The following is a 20,336-nucleotide window of genomic DNA, read 5'->3' as shown; positions in this document are numbered from 1 at the left end:
TCAGGTTGATAAGAGAGAAACCACACATGCCTCAAAGCCCATCTAAGTATTTAGAGAGAAACCACTTCAAATCGAAAGTGACTCTACTCCATGGAGAACAAAATTCAAGGAAAGAACACAAGTGATGTGATTACATCTTAGGCTTGAGTAAAACCCTTTTTATCAGCCGCAAAGCAGAATGCTGTTTTCAAGGCTTAGTGGTTCTAGGTTTTAAAGCAGACAAGCGTCCTATATAAACTCACACATGGCCTACGCACTGGAAGTGAGGTCTGCTCCAATCAGAATTGGAACCTCCATCATGCATCCTGGACTGGAGCCCACTGGTAATTTATTTCCTGCCATTTCAAAGGATCCAAGTGGAGCATTGCCTCAGGGGATAGACAAAATTATAAAATAAAAATTTCATGTCTGTTCCAGTATCTAGCAGCCACACCCAGCTCAGCATAATAAAAAGAAGGCTTTTAGCCTTTACTGGGTAGAGTCATTTTCACTAGAAACTACTCCAGAAAGAAAGAAAGAAAGAAAGAAAGAAAGAAAGAAAGAAAGAAAGAAAGAAAGAAAGAAAGAAAGAAAGAAAGAAAGAAAGAAAGAGAAAAGTAAAACAATAACATTAACAACAACAACAACAAAAGCATAAATGGAAATCTACCTCATCTAATTGGCCTGGGAGCCAGGACTAGCTTTAGAGAGATTAGTTATGCTTTCTGGCCCCATTTTCTTTATCCATGTAGTGAGTGCATATAGATCTGCAAGGCATTACAAAGGACAGGCAATTCTGTCTGCAAGGAGAGGAGTGTCCAAGCCCGCTGGTTCCTCATACAAATACCCTATAGCTCAACAAAAGACATCCTATCACAAAGAGTGTGCTTTAAACACACGTTGACCCCCTACACATTCAGGGCCAAAGGTAACTTTCAAAAACTAAACCAAAATAACAACAACAATTTCAATAATAATAAACTCTAATGGGCTACCCAGGTCGCCCCTTCTCATTTACAATGTCTCTATGGAGATGAAAGAAAGGCAAACACTACAGAAAAAGTAGAAGGATTGAGATTTTCATACTCCCCCCACCATACCCCCAACTAATCATTAGTAATAGTGGTGCTCACTAAGAAACTAGGATGAAAATGCCACAAGGTTCTACAAAGTTCTCCGGTTGGTACTGGCTCACTGCAGAACCTGTTGCTCATGCCAAACTGTAATAAAGAAGCTCCTGAAACAGCTGCCTCAGACAGACAGAAGACAGCAATTCTGGAGAGTCTAGAATGTGGGGACCGCCTTGACTAGGTGGCTCTGAGGTGGAGGACCCTTCCTAGAGAGCTGTAACTGGGACGTCAGCTCAGGCTGCAGTTATGCAAAGCTTGGCCTGGTGTGGTGGCTGTTCCCCGAGGTAACTCACTCATGTGGTTGGCAAATCAGGGGAAACAGATGCTTCCAGAGAACTTAGCTGACACAGCCAGTGATCTGAGAGAGAGCAAAGCGGAAGCCACGTGTCCCGCCTCTGAAAGTCTTGTCCCATCGTTTCTACGGGGGCTCTACTGCTACTGTTACAGAGACCAGCCCTGGTCAGTGAAGACCGCACAAGGACATAAATAAAGCACGAGAATCATCCGGCCACGGTGGAATACTGGTTCCAGCATTTCACTGTCTGAACACCAGTGACTCAAACCTCACTCATATAAAAAATAAATTCACACACACTCTCTTTCAAGTCCTCCCAAATTATGTTTATTAACTTATTTGTTTAGTGTGTCTATGGGGGAGAGGGGGGATGTGCATGTGTGTAGTGTGGAAACATGCCAGGTGGAGGAGACCAGAGAGGTCACCTTACCCACTGTCTTAGTTTTACTATTGCTATCATGAAATACCACGAGCAAAAGCAAGTTGAGGGAGGAAAAAAAAAAAAAAAAATGATTTGGCTTATACATCCATACGCCTGGTCCATCACTGAAGGAAGTCAGGACAGGAGCTCAAACAGGGCAGAAACTTGGAGGCAGCCATTTAAGCCAAGGCTCTGGAGTGCGCTGTTTACTGGCTTGCTCCTGACAGCTTGTTCAGCCTGCTTTCTTATTGGACCCATGACCACCAGTCAGGGATGGCTCCGCCCACAGTGGGCTGCCCTACCGCCGTCATCATTAATCATTAAGAAAACGCCATTCAAGCTTGCCTACAAACAGATCTTACAGAGACCTTTTTTTTTTAATTCAGGGCCCCTCCTTTCGGATAACTTCAGCTTGTATCTAGTAACAGACGACGATCCAGCACACCTACCAAGCCATCTCACTGGACCATAGCCCCCAAATCCTTATCTCTTGTCAAGATCAAAATCTAGACCATCATCAAAGCCAGCTCCAGGGGAGTAAGAGATTGGGTTAATGTACCTCCTGGACTAGATCCTTTGAGTACAGCTCCTCTCAATACAACTGCCTGTGAATGAAAAAGGAGTCTGTCTTGTCCTGAGAGCCTGCTTTAAATATGTGTAATGCAGACAGTTTCTGGGCCAAAGGTGACATCTCAAAAAACAAACAAACAAAGATAAACCTTAATGGTATCTAAATAGCTCCCTTCTGTTTACAGTGTTGCTATGGGGATAAATGAAGGCAAACACAACAGGAGGAGGAGGAGGAGGAGGCTTCAGTCAGTGGGGGAACACCTGTACTCCCAAGCATCCTCCACACTCCAGGTCCAGGTGTGAAGAAACCAAAGGCACATAGGAACCACCTCTCCCTAGAAATGCTGGAAGTTTCTCCATTAGGACCCAAAGACTTCACAGTTAGGTGGCTCTTCCCTCCAGACTCTTCATTTAACCTTAAACATTATCTTCCTTCTTCCTGGCAGAGTTGCCTATGTGACCATCAGTGTAACTTTCTCAGTCTGCTTGCCATCTTGCCTGTAGACACTGGGGGAGACTAAGGAATTCGGATCTCTTTGCCGAGGCTGGCAGTGCCTGTCCCCTCTAAGGAAGGACATCTCCACTGTGAATCTGAGTGTCACCACTCTCTCAGAAAGCCAGGCCCGTGGACCTCTGCAGAAGCCTCCCCTTCTCCGGGCTTCCAAGAAGACTGAGGGACAATGCCCGGCAGCATCTTAGAAACCCTATTGCTGGACTGGATGGTTATAGGCACTTCCTTACATCTTTCTAGGAACTGAAAGGGTTTTATAGCCACACCCTCAACTTCATCATTAACCTTGTTTTCCTGCCAATGCTCTGAACTTAATCTAGACCTGAAAACTATTTCTCAACTCCAGCAACGTATACTGAGTCAAGATTCTAGATACCTGTCAATCCCGTGATGCCCCTGTGCCTTGTGCTTTTCATTCAGTTCTTCCCTTTCTTTCCCCTCTGGGCTTTTGCTATTATCAAAGAGCAAAATCCAGACTGGACTTCCAAATTCTGGAATTCTCATTACCGAAGTGAAAAGTCTGTCCTAGACCACTGACTGGGTATAATTCCTCGGTACACAGGAGTAATTGTCAGAATGGGAGAATCACCTTGGAAACAGGCTATCATGACACTCTTACAATAAGGAACACGGAACATCACAAAGTTGGGGCATAAAAGTATATAGAGATACTGAATTTCAGATGCCCTGGGCAGGATATCCAGAGAGCAATGGATCAATTTCAGAGCCCATGAGAAATATTTGATCTTAAAATATAATTTAAAGAGAGCTGGAGAGATGGCTCAGAGGTTAGAAGGCCTGGCTGCTTATTCAAAGGGCCTGGATTTGGTTCCCAGAACCAACACAAAGTTCATAACCATCTGAAACTCTATGTCCAGGGAGCTGATGCCTACGTCCAAGTTCCTGAGGGCATTGCACATACATGGTACACAAACATACATGCATGAAAAAAATACCTTTACACATAAAAATAGAAATAACTCTGAAATAAAAAGAGCTGTTCCAAAGGAGGGTTTGTTTGTTTGTTTCTAAGGAGTTGGTTTAAGGAGTCAGCATGCATTTGGCAGTAGTTAAACTACATACTGCAGATGAGCCTTCCTGGCCGAGCAAGACCATGAGCTCAGCTGGGCTACACAGTAACACCCCACCCCCCATGGAAAGATAGGAGAGTGAAGAGGAAGGAAAGAAAACACTAGGGTGTGTCTCAGCAGGAGAGCACCTGAATGGCATCACAAAGGTCTGGGATTGACTTTCCAGAATAGACAGATAGGAAGGAAGGGAGGAAGGAGAGGAGGGAGGGAGGGAGGGAGGAGAGGAGGGTGGGAGGAAGGAGAGGAGGGAGGGAGGGGAGGGGAGGGGAGGGGAGGGTTCCCAATTAACTACAATATTTAAAGGCAGTTTTAAAAAAAAAAATTGCAAGAAAGAAAATCAAGCACCCAGAGAAGAGAATGGTTATGAAAACATGAAAAGGATTATGAAGCTTGAGGAAGAGAGAAAGTTTCCAGAAGGAAGTGTGGGATGCTACGATGCATGGCAGTCCTGAGGAATGAAAACCACTCAAAGAATTTGACGATGATATGAAGTACCTTTAGTGACCATAGAGTCCAAAGGACAAAGAAGTAAATAATTGACTAAGAAACTGGCTCCTGGCAAAGATTCCCCAAATCCAGATCACTGCCCCTCCTCCACGGCACCCCACCCCTTAGGAAGTTCACTGGGGGGGGGTGGGAGTGTCCAGAAACAGCTCTCACATCCAGCTAGACCAAAATATCAATGGTGCCACAACTGGTCCCATTACTGTCCGATGTGTAAAACGGTTATATCTCAATCATGTGGGTGTGTCTTCATTCTACATCCTGAAGATAAAGTCTGAGCACAACATGAAGCTGACAAACATTCAAATCCTAGGCCAGAGGTGAGGCAAACTGTATCACATGTGTAGCCTGTTGTATTTAAGATCTCTCCTTCTAGATGTCCTTAACCAGTAACATGTTCTCTTGTTCCTTTAGAACATTTTCTTGTTCTTTTTTCAGAGATAGAAATTGTCAGGATGACTGTCCGGAGCCTAAGTTAAACAGCCACACCTGTTTAAGTGAGCTACCAGTCTACACAAGGACTCTCTCCTTTTGTGTTTTCTTCCTCAGCCCAATCCCACACTCCTGTGCCCTCACCTTCAGAGTTATCCCCCCAAATTAGACGTACTCTTCCAAGTTCACACACACACACACCAATAGTCACACCATTCACAATACACAGATATAAAAAACAGTTCCATGTCCACGAAAAGACCGATGGATGCACAAGCTGCAACGTCAGCATTCAAGATTGATGTTCACCCATTTAAAAAAGCCACAATATACGAACACGTTCTACAGGTTAGGTGAAACTCCCAAAGCATTACGCTAAGTGAAAGAGAGCTCTCAAAGGTCACATGCGCTGCCACTTAAATGAAACATCCAAAATGGCTATGCCTCTAGAGACAAAATGAAGGCTGATGGTTGCCAGGGGCTGGAGGAAAAAAAGACACAGGGAGAAACTACTTAATGATCAAGAGGTTCAGCTTTGAAGTCCTGAAATGTTCAGTGATTACATGTTACTATAAATACCACTAAATGATTAACTTTGAAACTAATGTTATGTGAACTTCTTCTTGAGAAATTGTTTCTAAGAGGTGCCCTCGCCAAGGTGTTTAAAATTGAAATGCTCTTTTTAAATTCTGTGTGCCTGGGGAAAAGGGTTTAGTTGATAAAGTGCTCGCCATTCAAGTAGGAGGACCACAGTCTGACCCCAGCAACCCACTGTAAACAGCTGGGCTTGGTGGTACACACGTGTAGCCTGTACACACAAAAACCTGGGCCTGGACGGCTGGGCTGGCTTAGTGCTCAGTGAGGAGAAGCGGATGAGAAGGCCAATCTCTAAAAGCAAGGTCGATATGTAAGACCATCAGTAGACACAAACCCTTGCCATGCAAGCCTGCTGGCCTGAGTTTGACACCTGGAACCCACTTAAGGGAGGGACGAAAAGAGAACTGACTTCATAAAGTTGTCCTCTGACCTCCTCATATATGCCAATGGCATGTGCATACATACATACTGTACTGGCTAGTTTTGTGTCAACTTGACACAGCTGCAGTTATCACAGAGAAAGGAGCTACAGTTGGGTAAATGCCTCCATGAGATCCAGCTGTAAGGCATTTTCTCAGTTAGTGATCAAGGCGGGAGGTCCCCTTGTGGGTGGGACCATCTCTGGGCTTGTAGTCTTGAATTCTATAAGAGAGCAGGCTGAGCAAGCCAGGGGAAGCAAGCCAGTAAAGAACACCCCTCCATGGCCTCTGCATCAGCTCCTGCTTCCTGCCCTGCTTGAGTTCCAGTCCTGACTTCTTTCAGTGATGAACAGCAATGTGGAAATGTAAACTGAATAAACCCTTTCCTCCCCAACTTGCTTCTTGGTCATGATGTTTGTGCAGGAGTAGAAACCCTGACTAAGACACATACATACAAACAAATATACATCATACAGGCATAAATACAACTGATAATGTTTCAAAGGGGAGTGAATCCTGAGGAACATTCAAGGTTCACCTTTGACCTGTACAGGCATGTCCCTATGTGTGCACGCATGCATACACACACACACACACACACACACACACACACAATGTTCACACATTCTTAAATGTATTTCAATGTATTTTCTAGTCTACGTCAAACCATCCATTATCAAATATCTATAGCCTAATTAAACTATACTACACCACCTAGGCTCTTATCCTATGTCATTCTTATTATTACTTGAAGGATCAAAACTAACAAAAATATCCTCTGTGGAAACTACTAAGTGTACCGACTTCAGAAGGGCAGAGAGAGCCCATCACATCAGCCACATTCCTCAGTGGAAAACTAGACATGGAAATGACGAGTCATTACCTTCAGCCCTTCCTGTCAATACTTCCCGAGTAGATAAGGTCAAGAAATGTCTGTCTGGAACAAGAGTTTTTATAGACTAATAAAGGGATGCATCACAGATGACTAAGCTCATCATCCTAAGCAATTCTGAGAGGAAAGCTGGGCTTAAGGCTCTGCTAGGAGAACCTACGAAGCTTAATCCAAAGCTCCCACAAGATACCACCTGACAGCCCTACTCCAGCTAACACAGGACTCTTCTGGCTTTAAAGTAGCAGGAGGGGCACAAGCCTATTGTAAATGAGTCTCTTTTTATTTTCATCATTTTTTATTGGATATTTTACTTGTTTACATTTCAAATGGTATCCCCTTTCCAGGTTTCCATACCCCCCCCAGAAGCTCCCTACCCCACCCCCCTCCCTCTGCTTCTATGATGATGCTCACCCACCCACCCACCCACTCCCACCTCCCCGCCCTGGCATTTCCCTACACTGGGACATCTAGCCTCCACAGATCCAAAGGCCTCTCTTTTCATTGATACCAGATAAGGCCATCCTCTGCTATGTATGAGGCTAGAGCCTCGAGTCCCTCCATGTGTACTCTTCGGTTGGTGGTTTAGTCCCTGGGAGCTCTGAGGGGGGTCTGGTTGGTTGATACTGTTCTTCCTATGGGGTTGCGAACCGCTTCAGCTCCTTCAGTCCTTTAACTCCTCCATTATAAACAAACCTTTTAACATACAGAGGAGTACTGGATATGCACCAGGTTAGGCTCAGAGACTTAGAAACCCTAATTCCTTTCCTGTTTTGATGCAGCACTAAAGTCTCAAGATGCTCACAAGTAAGTGACGCAGAGATGGGGCCCTCATGGAAGTAGAAGCATCCAGCTGAATCCACTGGTGTTCTGCAGTCACCAGTGGCCAGTCAGTTCCTCGCAAACACAGAGGAGCCACGCAAATGAAACGGATAATCCGGGAAACAGCCTAGCTCCTTCTCATAAAGCAAGGTCACAAAACTGTCACCTGACAGACACACGTGGAAACCTGGGTTTCATCCCAGACCTTCCCAAGCACAGCCCGTGTTAGAGAGGTATTCCCTGCCAGTCTTCAGTCTAGAGAGGGTAGTTAGACAAAAGCATTTTCAAATTGAACTCAGTGTTCTTCACTGGGCACTGAAATCCCTAGAGATGCTGGAGTCCATATTATACCATCCCCGAAAGTACTTCAAGACTCCTTTCATGATATGGACAGTGATCAAAATTCTTTTTATGAAACCACTGAATATCAGTCTAAATTTGCATTTCAAGTATGCAGATCCCACCAAGAAGTAGCTGAGTCACAATTTGATCAGCTACTCAGGCCTGGTGCTTTTTCAGATGTTTTGAGAGAGGGTCTCACTTGCCTCAAATTCACTAGCTCGCCCAGACTGACCTTCAACTCATGTCAATTCTCCTGCCTCAGCCTTAAGTGCATCTTGCTCCACTAATGCTTGCTTTTTAATTAGTGAGGTAGAATCATCCTAAATCTTATGGCTTAGACTGCTTAGTTAATAACCAGCACAGTAAACCCAGTTATCCACAAATACACACATTTATGAGGACTCTGGATGTAGATAGTCATCAGAAATCCAGCTTTGCATCTTATTGATGAGCAAAAAAGGCAGTCTTGTCCCTTTCCTGTTGATTCATTTGAGACAAGATCTTATTACAGAGCCCAAGCGGGGCTCAAATTTAAGATCCTCGCGCTTTAGCTTCCTGAGTCCTCTTGGTTCTCAAAGAAGAAAGCTTGGTCTCTGCTCACAGCTGAGGCCACAAGCAGTGGTGAAGTTTTGTGGGTTTTTTTGTTTTTTGTTTTGTTTTGGTTTTTTTTGTTTGTTTTTGAGACAGGGTCTCTCTGTATAGCCTTGGCTAGCCTGGAACTCATTCTGTAGACCAGGCTGGCCTTGAACTCAGAAATTCTCCTGCCTCTGCCTCCCAAGTGTTGGGATTAAAGACATGTGCCACTGGTGCCCGGCAAAATGACTTAGCACTGGGCTCGTCCGGGATTTGAACCCGGGACCTCTCGCACCCAAAGCGAGAATCATACCCCTAGACCAACGAGCCAGCACGGTGAAGCCTTGTAACACAAGAGTACACGCCTAAGGACTGATGGGAGGACAGAGGAAGTGCCAAGACACACAGGGACCAGGAGATTGTGGCAACTGAGGCTTTGCCAAGACTGGTTGGCAGAGCAAAACCGACCACAGCAAGAGAGGGCAGAGCAGACAACTGGCAAGGCGGGGCAACAGAAGCCAAGGGGAAAGGGTNAGGTGCTCTGCTAAAGGCTGTTTGCCCACATGTTTAATTAATCTCGGATATAGCACCCTACGCAGCAGCAGGAACAGGCTTTGTCCAATGGACACATGAATGAGGGGTCAGTTTTACACAGTGTTCAAATCACGCTTTACTTCAAAAGTCAAGTCACACGAAAACTCACCTGCTTTTTTTTTTTTTTAAGAAAATGCTGAAATGCTTGCTAAGAGGATCCTGGGCTCCAAAGTACATCATGTTGCTGCTTTAAAAAGCACAGCATCACAATGCAAAAGAAAAAGAGCTTTTATGGAGCAAATTTGAGGGGTAAAATTGCCTAGCAACAGGAGAAGCAGCTGGGAGTGAGCACTTCCTTCTGCGAGGCACTACCCCACCTCCATCTCCACCTCACACTCACCCTCACCTGAGAGCATCAGCCCCAGGACTTGGTGCTTCTCCGAGCTGACTTCCCTTTACTTAAGTCTCAGTCCTAGTAAACTATGCTCCAAACCCCACATACATGGTACACAACGCATCCGCTCCCTTCCTACCATAAGCCTTAGTCAATTGAACTGCAGTCCGTCTTCCAAGACCCCATAGCCTCTCCTGAGGTCAAACTCTCTCTTTAACGTCCTTTGTTCTCTGCTTGCATGGCAGTTCTTGTATTATTTAATTGGTCCTTTAACTGGCTACTTTTCCTACAGTTGAGCTTTTACTTTTCCTCTGGTAGCACACTAAAGCACTTTACAAATATTATCTTACTCAAATTCTCCTGGAAAAAAAAAAAAACAAAACAAAACTACAGTCTCCTTGCCTGTACTCGAAACAAGAGTAGGTGCCCAAGGTCACCAGTCCCAACAAATTAATCCACTATACTGTGGGACTGGCAATCAAGTACTGCATTGTAAGGAAGATGGACACTGAGTTCTATAGTTCTGTCATTCAGTACCTTGTACCTTCCTCGGGATGTGACCCCTTAATCCTGTTCCTCAGCTTATGGTAACCCCAACCATAAAATCATTTCCATTGCTATTTCATAGCTGTAATCATGCTACTGTTATGAATCATCGTATAAATATCTGTGTTTCCCAGTGGGCTTAGCTGACCCCTGTGAATGATCTGTTCGGTCCCCAAAGGGCTCACCACCCACAGACTGAGAAGCACTCATCCAAGTTCTCCTACTGGGCTGAAATCCATATGTCTGCTAGTTACAGCCCTGCATCCTAAGAGATACTTGTCTTACCTTCCCACCTTCTAGTGGCCGCCATCACCTTCACTCGCTCTCCTGTCCTTCCTTCATCAAAGAGCTGCCTTAGACTGAGTTCATCAGCCTCTCCTCCCACCCTCTATCTCTACACACAGGCTTGGGACTGCATTGGGTCCACCTGGACCACTTAAAATCAGCAGATTAGCAACCTCTGTCCCATCCTAACTTGGCCTTGTGAAACGTTCCCAGTTTTCATGGCTTATAACACAAGCCACCTGAGAACCACTTTGACTAGAGCAATGTTTAAACCTCCTTTAAGATAGGTTCCATGTGCTGGATCCCTCCTTCATGGTAACACCAGGCTGGAATTTAAGGTGCTAATTTATTGCCAAAGTTTCATTAATAATGCTTACCTCATAAAAGTAAGGTGGTGGGCTCTTAGTGAGAGCTTTGAAAAAAAGGTTGTAATGTGACTACATACTATGCGGTGCCTCTGGCAAATAAGTGAGGAGTGAGTGGAGGGATAGCCCAAATGTCACATGTTACAGGCTTAATATTTTTTCTGTTGCCATTGAAATTGCACAGTCAATTGGTATCATATGCTCTAGCAATATGCAGGTGTCCCTCGTTCGCATTTCACAGGAAGATATGTAAAATACAGCTGGCCAAATTTAGAACAAAAATAAAATGGCTATAAGAAAATCTAAGTTATAAATCTGACAGCATCGTAGATAAAACCTTAAAATATAAATTAAGCACATAGACCACATAAAATCATTCTGGGTTCCCATGACCTTTTTTCCAACTAAAATGTAGTTAGCATTGATTCCTGATAAATGTTCTTTTGGATTTGGGCCCATCTAGATCATTTTTGCAAATCTTTATTTTATTAATTTGTTTTTAAGCGGTATTTAAATTGGACAAACTGAATTATCATGATTCAGTCAAATATAAGACATTTTCCTATAAATATTGATGAAAACTTAAGGGTCATAGTAATTGGCAGGGCAAAGGTTCAGGAATCGTCACTGGCAAAGCACTTATAACTTATTACAATGTAACCTTTCAGTTGTTTTTTAACACATAGAGTCTACAATAACAGAAAACAGGAAAAAAAAACTTGATCATGTATCTTTGTGCTTTTTACTTTCACTCTTAATGCTAGATAGAATCTATAGCCTTGAGATATCCAAACTATGGTCACATCCACTAATCTATAACCAGAGAAAGCCTGTCTATAGAAAATGAGGTTGCTGATACCCAATGAGAATCAGGAAATCAGGCAAAGACATATCACTATGCAAAACAGCATAACAGGGTAAAGAAAGGAGAAAGAAGCTGGACGTGGTGGCGCACGCCTTTAATCCCAGCACTCGGGAGGCAGAGGCAGGAGGATTTCTGAGTTCGAGGCTAGCCTGGTCTACAGGGTGAGTTCCAGGACAGCCAGGGCTGCACAGAGAAACCCTGCCTCGAAATGAGAAAGAGAGTGAAGAAAGAAGTCCGCTAAAACTCACACAGAAATTCATAACACGCCTCTAGCCACATCTTCACGCTTCATGGTTGTACATTTTGTGAAGAGGAAACCTTGATTGAGAAAACACCTGCATAAGATCAAGCTGTAGGCAAGCTGGTAGGACGTTTTCCTAGTGATTGATGAGGGAGGACCCAGCTGATTGTGGGTGGGGCTACCCCAGGGCCCTTGGTGGTGGTCTGGCTCTCTATAAGAAAGCAAGCTAAGCAAGCCTTGGGGAGAAAGCCGTTATACCGCACCCTTCTGCAGCCTCAGCTCACGCCTCCAGGTTCCTGCCCTGTTTGAGTTCCCTGACTTCTTGGAAGATGAACAACAGTATGGAAGTGTAAGGCACACCACTTCCTTCCGCAAGTTGCTTTGGCCATAGTGTTTCATCACAGCAAGAGTAGCACTAAGTCAGAGCACTAAAATGCTAATGACCTTCTCAAGTACTTTCTAAGGCAGCATCACTGAAGGAAGTCAGGGCAGGAACTCAACAGGGAAGGATCCCGGAGACAGGAGCTGATGCAGCGGCCATGGAGAGGTACTTCTGACTCACCTGCTTATGTGGTTTTGTTCAGCCTTCTTTCTTAAAGAATCCAGGACCACCAGCCCAGGGGATAACACCACCCACCATACTCTGCGCCTTCCCTCATTGATCATTAGCTGAGAAAATGCCTTACAGATGGATGTCACAGAGGCATTTCCTCAATTGAAGTCTCCTCCTTTCAGAGGACTTAAACTTGTGTCAAGTTAACATTGCACTAGCCAGGACTACCTGTAAATCAGGGACAGAGCTGCAGATGAGCTGCAGCCTTGGCACAGCTGCGGAATCAAGTGTTTTAGGCCATGTTGACCCAAGATCGTGTGATCCTGAGGTGTCCAGGGAACGCTTGCTGTGCAACTTCTTGCTCTACATTGGGTTGGTCCAGGTCTAGTGGCTCTCTCGATTCGAGACCCTTTCTAGATATGTTCATCAAGCAATTCAGATTACAATTTAGAATAGAGACCTGAGTATTCAGGTGCGGAGTCCTAAATCACAGTGTTCTAGTTCTTTCGCTATTTTACCATGTCCTAAATTTCCCTCTCCGGTTTTGGAACCAGATCTGAACCTGTTCTTGGCGAGAATAGTATGTGCTTGCATATGCGAGAGTCTGAGTTCCGTCTGAGGTGGACATGTGTCTGCCTCCTGCCAGGATGATTACGAAATAAGTTTCTAGTACAGTAAACAATCCCCTAACTAAATGCTTTCTTCCATAAGAGCTGTCTTGGTGATGATGTCTCTCCACAGGTATAGAACAGTGGCTAAGATGGTCTCTGAAACCTATCACAGTGGATCTGGGTGACCATGGCTGGGGTCTTCCGTTTCTTGCCCTGGAGCTAACTAACGTCCTCGGTGGTGTTCTCTGCCATGGAAGTGCATTGGTGAGAAGATAATGCTCAGCAAGCAGTTCCATGGAGGAGAGAGGCAGTCTGTGGGTGAGGCACTGCAGCAGATGACATTTGTAGGACAGATAGATTTCCTCAGATCCATAAATCACAGGTATTATAAGGAGTGCCTAGCAGTAGCTCCCTAAAAAGAGCTAATTCTGTACTTCTTATTCAGGAATAAGGGGGAGGGGGGAACCAAAGGCTCTAAAAAAGTGTAAAGACACTGGAATATAAAAATGTCAAAAGCTGGAATATAATGCATTTTTAAAATTCTATCTGTATGTCTGATTTGTTCACATGTGTATATGAATGCATGCCAATGTCTGTGTATATATATGCATATCCATACATGTGTACACATGCACACCACAGTATATGAAATCAGAGGACAAGTTACTACCAAGTGGGCCCCAGGGTAGAACACAGGTCATCAGGCTTGGTGGCAAGTATCCTTACCCACTGAACCACCTTGTCAACCCAACCCCAAACCATTAATTGCAGACCCTGAGGCCCAGCACACTTGTCCCACCTTAGGGTTCTGACATCTGTAAATTTAATTGCTTCCTGTGTTTCCTCATCTCAACCTCCTTCTTCAAATATAAACAGGGCAAGTACAAACCTTTGAGGTAAATTGTCAGTAATTCTGCTTAAAGTTTCCATAAATTTAAACATTCTGACTTCTTTTTTTTTTTTTGGTTTTTCGAGACAGGGTTTCTCTGTATAGCTCTGGCTGTCCTGGAACTCACTTGGTAGACTGGTAGACCAGGCTAGCCTCGAACTCAGAAATCCGCCTGCCTCTGCCTCCCGAGTGCTGGGATTAAAGGCCTGCGCCACCAGGCCCGGCATATTCTGACTTCTTTACCAGCTATTTAAGCTCCATCCAGAGAGACAATCACGGAGCCTGTTTTCGTCCATTTCAACTATCCCAAGGCCCTAGGAACATGCATCTTGCCAGAGTTAAAGCAGAAGCACCAAAGGGAAAGATTAGTGGTATAAATACATAAAATAGTCATAAATAAAATGGCCCAGCCAGACTCTCCAGAGAAAGAGAATCAACAGAGTGGATAGAGAAAAGGACTTCTTGGGTCAGTCAAATGGCTCAGGCGGGCAAAGGTGCTTGCTGCTAACCCTGACAGCCTGAGTTCAATCCCATGATCTCACCTGGAAGGAAAGAAGCATCTCCTGAAACTTGACATCTAACCTTCACAAGTGTGAACACGTGCGCACGCATGTGCACACACACACACACACATACACAAATAAATAAAATTAAACGCACACAATAAATAATAGATAGATAGATAGATAGATAGATAGATAGATAGATAGATAAATGTAGTAATAAAAAATAAATGTTAAAGTGGAGGCTGAAATGTCCCAACCTGGAGACCCAGGAGAGTCCATGGCATGGTGCTATTCCAAAGTATGACGACCTGGAGGACAGGAAAGTTGACTGATCCTTCAGTTCAAAGGAGGAAAAGCCTGGGTGGCTGCTCAGGCAAGCAAAAAAGCTCCCAGGCCAGCCTTCCAAGGGGCAGCCTTCCACTGATGGATAACCACTGCTGGATAACCAACCACTGATGGATAACAAACCACTGTTGGATAACCAACCACTGATGGATAACCAACCACTGATGGATAACCAACCACGATGGATAACCACTGATGGATAACCAACCACTGATGGATAAGGCCCACCCCCTGTTTGCTTTCCTTAATCTACTGATTCAAATGCTAATGTCATCTAAACACACATTCATAAGCAGTGGCAGGAAATCACATTTGACCAAATATCTAGGCATCCCATATCACAGTCAAGCTAATACAGAAAACGAGCCATCGCAGTAACTGAAATATTCAGCCGGCTTTCCCTCTTTCTAAGTTCCTTGTAGTCTGTTCGAGTAGCGACACTAACACGCTAGCAGCTTTATTCCGATAACACACGCCATATCACCCACCCATTGAAAACACAAAGTGCACTGCTCCTCGTGTATGCTCACAGATACTGTGCACCCACAACCACAGGAACCACTAACCTTAGAACAACAAATTACATTGTTCTCAGAATATCCCCTTAGACTCCCAGCTATGCCAATGAGGCTTCCTGCAGTCTGGCTTACCCGCCTCTCCTCACGCCAATCTGACCTAAGTCTTTTATAAACATACCCTCCTCTCTTCCTTAGCTCTGGAAAACTCCCACCTGCCTAAGATCAGTCCTCGAGCCACTTCATGCAAGCCCCTCTTCTGCATCATTATCCACTGCCATGCCTTTCCCCCTATAACTGCTGGCAACTAAGGCAGTCTTGTATTTCCTTCCCTGGAGTTATTAGCATGTATCAAAACATTATTCATCTGCAGTACCCTGATGTGGCTCTCACCTCACTGCAGGGAATGCGGGCTCCCGGAGAGTAACTTTCTCAGCCTTCTTGGTAGCCTTGTCCCAAGTGTGAGAAAGCAGCCTGACCTCACAGTAGGCATTCAGTAAATGTTTCCAGGAAGGGAGGGCCTTCCTGAGACTTATCAAGGGACCAGTGCCTCACATGGGTTTCAAACCTTCTATTCTATTTCTTAGCAACCTCATTTGCTCCCCAATAGGCAATTTCTACATAGCGCAAATTACCTTAAAAGGGGCTGTTCCAAGTTTATTTGGATGAAACTATGAGATAATCCTACTCGGATACTGAATCAATTGGGGGTTTTTTTTGGAATTAATTATTTTTCAACTCCACAAGATCAGAGTATTGGTTTAGCAATTCTAATTCATTAAAGTTATGAAAGAAAAAAAGAAGCTGCCCCCAAGGCTGAAACTTGACATATAAATGTGAATCTCAGACTTAAAAAACAAGCAGGTTTGGGAGCTCTGGGGAAACGCTCCTGAACTTGTGCCAGCAGGTGAGTAAGAAATTGTGGTTGGAAATCAAACAGGAGTTTCCTGCTTTGCTGCACTACATCATCACTGGGTATCAGCAACAACTCAGGGAATCCGTGCAATGACTCAGAGGGTAAAGGTGCTGGCCCTGAGAGCTTGGCAACCTGAGGTCAATGCCCAGAGCCCACAGAGAGGTGGAAGCAGACACCAACACGAATTCCACAGTTGTCTTTTGACTGTACACACACACACACACACACACACACACACACAAAATAAACAACTCAAGGTTGATGGTAAGTTTTAAATTTTCATCCCTGATGACGCTTGTCTTTTATTGAAAGGAGGAAAGAAGGCTTGAAGTCTCCTGAGAGTGCTCTGTGAACAGGTCTCCCACCATGGGTGTCTTCATCTGCCACCTCTCTAGAAGTGCTCAGGCACTCCAGCATTTATAGCTAACGTTTCTTACCAACAAGATGGCCATCACACAGGCCCTGGTCAATAGATCCGATGTTTTAAAACATAGATGGCTATCCTCAGCAATCCCAGGGAAACATCATTACCAAAATAAATCAATTTACATAAAAACATGGAAAACGTTTTTCATAATGTCATCTTATTTTCGGTAGATGCTTAGTCTTTATGCTATAATTTCTTATATAAAAGATGGAGTACCCAGAGCTTTACTTAGTGGTGCTAGGTTTACAGAGAAACAATGAATCTCAGTATATGAGAGGCTGGTGGGCATTTGAGACCAGCCTGGGCTACATTACGACACTATCTCAAGAGAAAACAAATAAGTATCTGTTTTGAATGTGACTGACTATAGAGCCATTTTAGCATTTAAGTCAGTTATATGACTTAAAGTCAGTAAATGTGGTTTGTGGTCCCTTAGGAAAAATATTGCTTCATTGTAGTTTAAAAATGAAGCAACTTGCCAGGCAGGGGTGTGCAAGTCTTCAATCCCAGCACTCAGGAGGCAGAGAAAGGTGGATCTCTGAGTTCAGAGCCAGCCTGGTCTACAGAATAAGTTCCAGGACAGCAAAGGCTGCACTTCTGTTTCAAAAAAAACCAGCATAATAGATGATGATAATGATGATGATGATGATGATGATGATGATGATGATGATGATGATGAAGAAGAAGATGATGATGATGATGATGCAAATTTAACAATTTTAATCAAGCTTATTAATATCTTCTAATATTCATTGTCTCTATTTGGAAACGGAGCTAGAAACAAAGAGATTCATCTTTTAACTCAATGGAGCATCAAGTTCTGATACAATAGACATAAAACTGATCTATGGTGGTGATTTGCGAGAAATAAAATTGAAAGAGCATGAAACCTCAAGGACGCACAGAACCTTCACTAATTATCAATTGTGGTGAAATAACAACCTGAGAATGAAGCAGAACTGAGCATGAGCAGACAGCCCGTCATGGTGGTGGCTCGATGTCTCCCCCTCCATGCCTTCCCCAGCTTATAAATGTTTATCTCTATCCCTCTGAAGACGGGGAACACGGCTGTCAGAATCACTAGTCATATTGACTTGCAATCAAACAGGCAAGGATGCACCAGTCGAAGAGAACTCCCTTTCCGCATGTTCTGAGGTAGTACTGAGAACTCAGTGTCATCTCCAAAACCAGAAGAAAACAAAAGATACCCAAGGAGAGGACGGGTCCCTGCAACCTAAGTAGCTGTTTTATCTTGCTACTACTTAGACAGGTAGACTTCTTAGGCCTGATGTGTTTTCTGGGTTGGTTGGTCGGTAGGTTGGTTAGGAGGTAGGTTAGTTTTGTTTTGTGTGTTTGATTGTTTGTGAGCTTTGCTGAGGAACACACAGAACCCAGAGCTTTAGATATGCTAGGGAAACATTGTTATACATCCAGTTCCACTGTTTTCTGTCTTTAAACACTGGAGTATGGCCATGAATGTATCTGTTCATTGTAAGTGAGGAGAGAATGCCTCTGAGCCCCCGACAGGTCAGTGGTTAGCCAGAGGAGTTCCTTAAGAAGGTAGTTGTTTGCCAAAGAGGGCCATGGTCAGGGGCATTCGTTTGCTTTAGTTCATTATATCTGTATTTCTCAAATTATCGCATTCTAGGAGGAAAAAAAAAAACCAAAAAAACAAAAACAAAAGCATCATTGCCTACAGATTTTCACTCTTTCCTGAGAAGGAAAAAAAGGTGAGTGGTGGCACAGAGAGTCAGTCCACACCTAAGAGCAGCAAGGTAGCCACGTCACCTTGATAGAAGGCTCCCAGGTCAAGTCTGCATGACTTCTGGGAAAGAACAAGCAGAAGCAGGCACAATGAGGCTCCACTGAGTCACATCATCCCCGATGATAACACCCAGTGCACACGAGAGTGATGGATAAGGGTGACAGTCACACAAGCACACATCAACCCACCTAGACAACAACAGTCAGAAAGGACCCTGGCCTGCTTTGTCCCTGGACCAGCCATGACAGGCAAGAGAAACGAACACACCCAACAGTATCCACTAGCTGGGATCTCTGCTGGTTTCCTCCAATGAGGAGTCAGTCTTCTCAACTTCAGTGCCCCCCCCCCCTTTTGCCCAATTCTACCCTTAAGAGTTAACACCATTGGGCTAGATAGTTCATGTTACCCTCGCACCCTCTATGGAGCCTAAGCAGGCTCTGGCTGAACTCAAGATCCTCCTGCCTCAACTTCCTGAGTATTAGGATGTGGGAAGCGGGTGTGGCCAAGTCCGGTGATCCCTGTTTACCTGAGCCTGCGCACTTGTAAGATCCTGTGCTGCCTACCTGATGAGTCACTGGCCTATCACCGTGAGCCCTGCCTGCATGCACGTGTTCAGAGTGTGCTGATTGGATCCAGGAGAGGGGGGAGGGATAAGAGGCAGAGGACTAATGAAAAACAAAAACAGGATGAGCCCTTGATAAAGAGAAAAAGTTGTTGGAGAAACCTTCCTTGGCGTACCTGTTGGATTTAGACACACCAAGAACTTTTCCATGGAGCCCACATATTCAAGCAAATAAGTCGGGCTGCATATTCTGAAGCACCACTACTTTCCAAAGGGCGTGGTGGTGCACGCCTTTAATCCCAGCACTCGGGAGGCAGAGACAGGCGGATTTCTGATTTCTGAGTTCGAGGCCAGCCTGGTCTACAGAGTGAGTTCCAGGACAGCCAGAGCTATACAGAGAAACCCTGTCTCAGAAAAAAAAAAAAAAAAAAAAAAAAAAAGGGAAATCACAATTAATATGGAAAAGGGGGGATGAGAGGAGGGGAGATGAAGTCCTCCGGCAGAGTCGGTCACATGATCCCTGTAGGAAAAGTCTGATGCTCACTGCCTTGCTTCTTCAGCAAAGTAGTTCTCTACTGGGGATGGTTATTTTTTTCCCCGGGGGGTGAGTGGCAATGCCAGAAGACTTGTTCAGTGATCACAAATGATAGAAAAGTGCTTTATCCTCTAGTCACTCTCAGAGGCTGCAATGCCGCTAAAGAATGTTCACTGCCTAAGGTAGCGCTCTCCATAAAGCATTTATCTGCTCCTGAGGTCTGTGGTGCTGAGGGGGAGCAACCTTGATTTACTTACAGCTTACAACTGGATTTGTATACAAACGCATTGTCAGGTGTCCTGCATGACTGAAGGACTCAGGGTTAACAACTTCCTGGCTGTTTCTCCACATATTGTGTTTCCCCGTATGCTAACGGATCCGATGGTAAACATTATTCTGCTCCAGCAGCTCTTTTCACCAGCAAGATGTCTTGCCTGTTCCTTGGGGTTTTACTTTGTTATTGAACACTTTTTTTATTCCCACATCGTAGGTGTTGAATTTCGGTACGCTGAACATACCCACACTAAGCCCCACATAGTTTTTTTTTTTTTTTTTTTGAAGATATGGACTAACTCCTGGGTTAGTTCATTCGGTTTTTGGTTGGTTGGTTGGTTGGTTTTTCCTATGTTAAACAGTTTTGTAATTAATAGAAAGCAGAAGAGAAATAGGAAGAATGTGACTGTTTATGAAATAAGACTTGATCGACTACGGGTCATTGCCCTCAAGCCTGAGTTTGATCCCAGAGAAAACAACTAGTACAAGTTGTGTTTTGAAGTCCACACTCAAACCATGTATGAGTCTCTCTCTCTCTCTCTCTCTCTCTCTCTCTCTCTCTCTCACACACACACACACACACACACACACATACACACACACATTAATTAAAGATGAACACATTTAAAACTTG

At 44.3% G+C, this 20,336-nt stretch overlaps 1 protein-coding gene and 1 non-coding gene across 16 annotated transcripts in view; both read right to left on the bottom strand.

The window, feature by feature from the left end:
- Nucleotides 1-20,336, bottom strand: part of Lmo7 (LIM domain 7) — a 202,100-nt gene that overhangs the window by 95,471 nt on the left and 86,293 nt on the right. The window lies entirely within an intron of this gene.
- Trnap-ugg lies at nt 8,834-8,905 on the bottom strand. Its single transcript has one exon. It is a non-coding gene; the product is annotated as a tRNA-Pro (tRNA).

This window comes from Mus pahari, chromosome 8 (assembly GCF_900095145.1).
Source record: "Mus pahari chromosome 8, PAHARI_EIJ_v1.1, whole genome shotgun sequence".
NCBI lineage: Eukaryota > Metazoa > Chordata > Mammalia > Rodentia > Muridae > Mus > Mus pahari.
This window is presented reverse-complemented; position numbering and strand designations above follow the sequence as displayed.